Consider the following 7,441-nt stretch of genomic DNA (forward strand, 5'->3'; position numbering starts at 1 on the left):
TCAGGCACTTCTCCTTCCAGCTAACGTTTCTTCATCTGCTGAAACATGACAAGTTATTAAAAGAAAATAAAAAACACCTTCTGGGGAATTCCCTTGTGGTCCAGTGGTTAGGATCCGGCACTTTCACTGCTGTGGGCCTGGGTTCGATGCCTGGTTGGGGAACTAAGATCCTGTAAGCCGCATAGCACAGCAAAAACAAAAACAAAGGTGGGATGAATTGGGAGAGTGGGATTGACATACATACACTAATATGTATAAAATAGATAACTAGTAAGAACCTGCTTATAAAAAATAAATAAATTAAATTAAAAACAAAAACAAAATTCCAAAACCCCAAAACCAGAAACCAAACCAACAAACAAAAACACCTTCTGGTATTAGCAGCTCCTCTTTCCAGTCCAGCCCCAGCAAAAGAGGCCTGGAATTGCCTCATGTCCCTCTCCCCATTCCCCTAGGCCATGGAAAAGTTTGAAATCAGTAGGGGTACAGGGTTTGGGGGCTGTTCAAACATGGAGGTGACCTGGGTCTTGCTTCTCCTTATGGCTCCTTCTGGAGGATGCTGAAATATACCATGGGGGCCTGAAGAAGGTGAGGCTCCAGGTGTAGATCTGAGGTCAGCTGGGGGATGCAGATAAGGGCCAGTGTTACTGGACACCAGAAGGAAAAGCAGTCTTCGGCCATGCTGTGCACGCGCAGGTAGAGCAGCCTCTATGTGGTGACTGCCACGCAGGGGCCGCAGTTTTCTGGCATCACAAAGAGTGCTTGGCTAGGGAGTAGGGCTGTGTGTGGGCAAGTTGACTCAGGACAGTATTAAGTGACCTTTAGAAATAAAGTATGGGAAACTTCTTGCACTAGGTCTATGAAATAAAATTCACACCAGAAATGTGTCAAATGAGAGGATGCATGTAAATTGCAGAGCCCCATGCCTGGTACGTACTAAGCGTTTACTAACCAAAAGTTATTTTTCTATTATGTCAAAATCTCCTAGTTTGAATGCCTATAATGCCTTTGTTCTTACTTATCCACCATCATGGGTCCTATTATTTTCTAGGCTGAGAGATCTGTGGTTTGGAGGATGAGGCTTTGCTCTCTACAAACGGAGGGACCCTGGCTTTCCTCCTCTGTGGTGACTGGAGTACTCTGAATATTAACTGATATAATAAAGTCAGAGGGCTTAGCTCCATTCCTAGCCCTGGTAAATGTTAGTTATTACCCTGTATTGTAATGATGATCCCAAATGCTGGCAGACTAGGTGGCAGGGACGTGTTTTAGTCTGTGCACCAAAGGGTATTTGAGCGAAATATACTACCAGGGCCAGATTCCTGGGTATATGGCCTGTGCAGTCACAAGGGCCCCATACTTTGAAGAGCCCCATGCTCAGGAGGGCCTCGCATTTGGTTTAATGTTCTGGTGTCACCATTTTGAAATTCTTCATACTTTTTGAAAAAGGCCCCTGCATTTTCATTTTGCACTGGGCCTCACAATTATGTAGCTGGTCCCATCATACTACATCTTGACTTAAGTTCTTAGGAGCCATCTGCATGTGAAGTTTCTAAATTTCTTATAGCTCTTTATCTTGTACGAGTCTTGATGTATCTTGAGTGCCTTCCTCTATACGAAATTTCAGAAGGCAGGGGTAGGAGAAGGTGGACACTTGAGGATTAGAAAAAGGGGAAGGCGCCAGAGCTGGGGAGAGTGTTGAGGATCCCCTTTGTATAGACCTGGCACCTGCAGCTGTGTAATAGCATGTGCTTTTCTGTAAGGCCCATGTGTAAGGCACAGGGAGGCTTGACTCGAATTTTCTAAGTAGAAGACAGCATGGAATAAGAGAAGCAAGATACTGGGGGAGAAGCAAGGAAGGAGGGGAATGAGCAAGTTCTGCTTCTCCTTCTTAGGCTGTTAGGCCCAAGGACAAGTACAGAAAGCGAAGCCAAGGGTATCTAGTTATAAAACAGGTCCACGCAGGCGAGGCCAGGCTCTGGGGGACAGAATGCTATTAGAGCAGGGCTCTTTGCCTAAAAAGAGGGAACTGGGAGAGGTATCCAGGCAAAGAGTCATAAACATAGCCTGAGCCCTTGTTCCTGTTTTGGGTGCCTCAGGCACAAGGAAAGTGCATTCTATTTGGCAAAGTGCTAAGAACAACTTGGTATCGATTTGCTTTTCGGCTAAAGCCAAGGATGCCTATTATTATAGACTTGAGGTTTCTTGAAACTTTTCCACAGTCATTTTTGATTATTGCAAGTTTTCCCATCGTTAGAGATAATGAAACAACCCAAAGTGGTTGAAGGGCTTGTTTTGGGCCAGGAAGTGATGGAAAGAAACTGTAACTACGCAGTTCCTCTGTAGGATCCTTGAGGAGGTCTGATCCTCTCCCGTCTTCCTTGGAGACCCCAGCTAGGCACCCCCCTCTGAGGCTGGCTCGCTGGGCTGTCTCATCTCAGCAGTGGTGTGTGTGTGTATGTGGCCCTGGACTACTCTGATTTCATGCTTGCTTTGTCATGTACTCTTCAAAACTTGTGGTATAATGCAAATGATCACGCTGTACATTTGCAGCGTAAATTGTAAAATTCACAGAATATACTGCAGTATAATTGTGCTGGTCATGAGAGAAGCAGAGTGTTTATCTTAAAATGTTAATTCATAGTGCACTACAAATGATGTGTCCTGAAGATAGGACGCAAGTTGAACGCTGTTTTGAGGACTGTTGTCACCGTCTTTTGAGCATGTCAGCAAATCTTTGTGATTGGAGCAAAGTCTGGGCTCACTGGTCATCATGTTCCTCCTTCCCTCCCCCCCATCCTATCCCCACCTCAACTCTGAAGCCTTTGAAGCCCTGATCTGTGTATGTCTCTGAAGACCTAGACCACCTAAAACAGCATCTGGACTTGAATACTTTCTCTGGGCTGTCTTCTCCCCAACTCTAAACAGTCTCCCAGGCATTTTCCAAACTTGAGAAGTCAGAGCTCCTGTCCAAAGAGGCCAGGCATTGAGTCAAGCACACATGACTGGTGTGTTTCTGTTCCGCTGCTGTTGCCTCAGCAAGTGACAAGGATGAGCCCAGGGCTCCCCAAGGCCCTCAGCACTTGCCACTTGATGCAGTTGGCTTTGGCCCATTTCTCAGACCTAACAACTAGGTCTGAGGTCAGCTACTTTCCCTAAGACTTGAAGGCAGTTCAGGATGGCAACCTGGGATAAAGCCATAAGGTCTTCTGGGATATTCAGAATTAGACTTGAGCAGAAAAATATCTTTTATTTTTGTTTATGTGAATGACCAGGGTTCTTAACTCTGTATATTAAACCTATATATATATATATATATATATATATATATATATATATATATATATATATTTTAACACAAGGAACAGTGGGGAGTCCTGGGCCTTGATCTGATCAACCCTCTGGAACGTGCTCAGGCTCCAGACTGGCTGTCTTCCCTGATACAGATGAAGGACATATTTCTATTAACGGGAATTGGACCTCTTTAATCCAGGCTTCCTACCGCATTTGCTAACAGGCCAACTGGCACAGGTGGTGTCCAAGGACCTCAGTCCACGAGAGGAATGGAATGTGACATGTTTTGCTGCCACCAGCACTCCCAAGGGTGATGGGACAAATAAGGAATTGATTTTCCTTATAAAAGAGACTGAATAATAGCGTGTGTGTGTTTCATGGACACTGGCAAGTTGAGATTAAAAGGATGGCAAGAGAATGGCTGTCTGGCTGAGCCGAGAAGGCTTCCAGGGAATTGTTGCCTTAATAACATTATTATTAACATTTACTGAGAACTTACTAGGTACCAGGCACCGTGCTCGGCACTATGTGTGCATCATCTCTCCTAATCCTCACCATCTTTGAGTTAGGGACTGTTGCTACTCCTCTTTTTATGAATAAAGAAGCAGGCTCAGAGAGGTTAAGTAACTTGCCAGAGTCCTCAGCTTTGCCAATGCAGAAACTTCTGTAGCTCAGTCTATTGGAGTTAACAGGTTCTAGCCTGCCTCCTACAAAATAATCTCATGTTTCCTAAACACTTACTATGTGTCAGGTGGTGGCAATAAGTTGAATTGGAATGGTTTAGTCAGGACTCTGTCCACTTCGTGAAGAGATGACAACTCAAACTGAAGAGGCAGAAAGTGGATTTATTGGCTTGCAAAAAATGTTCAGGGTTAGTTTTGCTTCAGGCACGGCTGGATCCAGCAGACAAAAATGTCTTTGAGATTCTCTTTCTTAGTTCCCTGTGTAGGTTCCATTCTCAGATGGGCAATCCTGTGGTGACAAGACGGTTACCAACAGTGCCAGGCTTGCAACCTTACCGATCTAAATTCAGAGGATTAAAAACAGAAGGAAATGCCTTTCTCTGTTGTTTAAACACCCTTCGCCCACCAACCTCTCAAAAACAGCTGTTTGTATAAGATTGGTTTGGCTTGGATCATATACTCATTCCTTTCCAAATACCTTCGCCAAGGGGCTACAGGGCTCTGGTAGGTCAATCTGGGTTATGTGCTCACCCTGGAGCCACGGGTAGTTAGCATATGGACAGGAAGTGGAGGAGGGCTGAAAACCCAGAGGGCAATTGATGTGCAGTTATCAAAAAAGTGGGGATGGATACTGGGGAGACAAAAGCAGCAGTGGGGGGTTCTGGGAACATAAAGAAGGGGCACTTAGCTAATAAAGCAAGGGGCTAACTTATTAATTTATGATGGGAAATATATGCCTGGTTCATGACCCAACTGGACACCCACCTAGGGAACTGCCCTCTTGTCAGTAAGTCCAGCTAGGGGCAGGTTGCTTCAGTAGTATAAAATTAGAACAAATGGAATTACATGTTTCTAAGAAATACTTCCATCAAACTATTTGTGGGCAAACAGGTTCAATTGCAAGGAACAGAAAACCTTAAATTCCAATTATATAAAGAGGATAGAAGTTTATTTATCCTGTAAATCAAGCCCAGCGGTAAACAGGTCAGGCCTGGTATGGTGGCTCCATGTTTATCACGTACCCAGGCTCCTTCTCACTTGTAGCTCTATCACCATTCACATATAGCTCCTTCTCCTTCACAGTCCAAGTGATGTGTTCAAGTTCCAGCCATCAAGCCCACATTCTAGCCAGCAAAATGGAAGGAGGAGGAGATGGGCACACACTCTTTCAAGGACAATCCCATAAGTTGCTCATGCCCCACAGGCAAAAATTTAGTCAGCAGGTTATACCTATCTGCAAGGGAGGCTAGGAAATGTGTTTATTCTGGGAAGAACAGATACAGGGAGACCACAGGTCTTTGTCAGAAGGGCACCCTAACAGACAGCCCCTTCTAGGCTACAGACTGGCCTAACTAATGGTTGAAGACCAGTTACCTGGAACCCAAGCATCTTTCAAAGGCAACCCTAAATATGTAAGATGTAAGCAACTGCTAATCTTTGTTGCCCTCTTTTTTATCATCACTCTATTAGCATATTCTAATTTGAAAACATCCAGTTGCAATTTAATTGCTTCTTCTTCAAATTATAAATTATTTTTCTTAGAAATGAGTATGCTTTCTCTTAAAAAAAAAAGCATGTGTTTCCCGTAAGTAGTGAAACAGTGTCAATATGTATAAAGTACTTTCTCCAAACTCCTCATTTTAAACCATAACAGCCTGCTGCATGCCTTCTTTCTTTCATGATCATTTAGACACATTTGTATGTTTTGTTTGTTTTCACAAAAATGGGTTCTCATGATATACATTACTCTGAAAATTTTTCTTTTTGCTTAAGAAATACATCATGGACATGCCAAGGGTTAAGAGCTAGAGATCTGACTCATTCTTGTCAACAGCTGCACAATGCTCCAGAGTATAGCTGTTATATAAATTATTTGGCCATTCCCTTTGATGGGCTCGCAAGTCATTTCCATTTTTCTGTGACCACAGGCCATGTTGCAGTAAACCTCTTGTACTGATGTCCTTATATCTCAGTGCTCTTAGTTCTTTGAGATGGGGTCTTTGAAGTAGGACTGTTGGGTTAAAAGGTACATTTAAAATTTGTAATCAATATGGTCAGATTACCTTCTAAAAAAGATTGGAACAATCCACTTTCCCACCCACAATGTATGAAAGTTTTCATTTACCCTAATTCTTGCCAGTACCAAAGGTCATTACTCTTCTGATACGTCATTGCTGTCTGATTGATAGTTGACCAATGGTATCTTGTTGCTTTGATTTACATCTTACTGACCACATGTACACATGATCTTCTTTCATATGCTTATTGAAAAGCAGAAAAGCATAATGGTTTAAAGACTCTGGAGTCATTCCATCTGAGTTTGTGTCCTGGCTCAAGATGTGTGACCACCTATTGTATGACTTGGGCAAGTTACTTCATTCCTCTGAGCCCGTTTCCTTAGCTGAAAAACAGGGATATTATCTATTTCATAGGGTAAGTTGTGAGGATTAAAAGACATAATACTTGTAAAGTACCCGAAACTCTATCCAGCACATATCAAGTACTAAATAAATGGTTAGTGACTATTACTGTTGATCTTTTAGATTTCTTACCTATTGGGTGTTCTCTACTGGTGTGATTGTTTTGTAGTGATCAGTTTGTGGGAACTCTTTGTATATTAGCCATATTAATCTCAATCTGTCACTTATGTTGGAAATATTTCCTCCATCTATCATGCGTCTTTTATAGATACAAGATTTGTTTTCCCAAAATTTCTGTTTATGTAGTCAAATATGTCTGTAATTTCCTTTAGAGTTTATAGGTTTCCTGTTTTGCTTATGATCTCCCATCACAATATTATAAAAATAGTCTCCTAAAAATTCTTCAAGTATTTCATTTTAACATTTAAATTTGTAGTTCTTCTGGTATTGTGTGTGTGTGTGTGTGTGTGTGTGTGTGTGTGTGTGTGTGTGTATGATGTGAGGTAGGGATTTGATTGTTCTCCATGCACCTTACTGGAGCTCTATTTATGTAGTAGTTACACGTCAGATTTAATTTAGAAACTTCATGAAAAGAGAAATTTGGAAGAAAATATAGTATTTATAGCAGTAAGTAATTGGGTAGTTCTAAATATTAATGGATTTTTTTTTTCTCTTAATGGACTCTTCCCCTTCTTTTTTCACATGAAATATTACAGGAAACTCCAACATACAAAATTGGCTATTACTGTTTGACATGGTGAAAGATAACAAAGTAACAAAGTTGAGTAAGATAATGAAGAGCCTTGTAAACAAGGATAAAGTTTTATAATAAAAGTTTAGATTTTATTCTGAAATAATGGGGGGAACAATTAAAAGATTTTAGACAGAGGAGTGACACAATCAGCTCTGCAAAGAATGGACTGAAGTATGACGGGCATCACACAAGTCCTAGCAACAGATACTGTTCCCTTGGACAAGGGTGACAGAAATGGAGATGGTTTTGGGGTATATTTACATGACACACCAAGAGAATTTAATGACTAA

Source organism: Pseudorca crassidens, chromosome 12 (genome assembly GCF_039906515.1).
Source record: "Pseudorca crassidens isolate mPseCra1 chromosome 12, mPseCra1.hap1, whole genome shotgun sequence".
In the NCBI taxonomy this organism is placed as follows: domain Eukaryota; kingdom Metazoa; phylum Chordata; class Mammalia; order Artiodactyla; family Delphinidae; genus Pseudorca; species Pseudorca crassidens.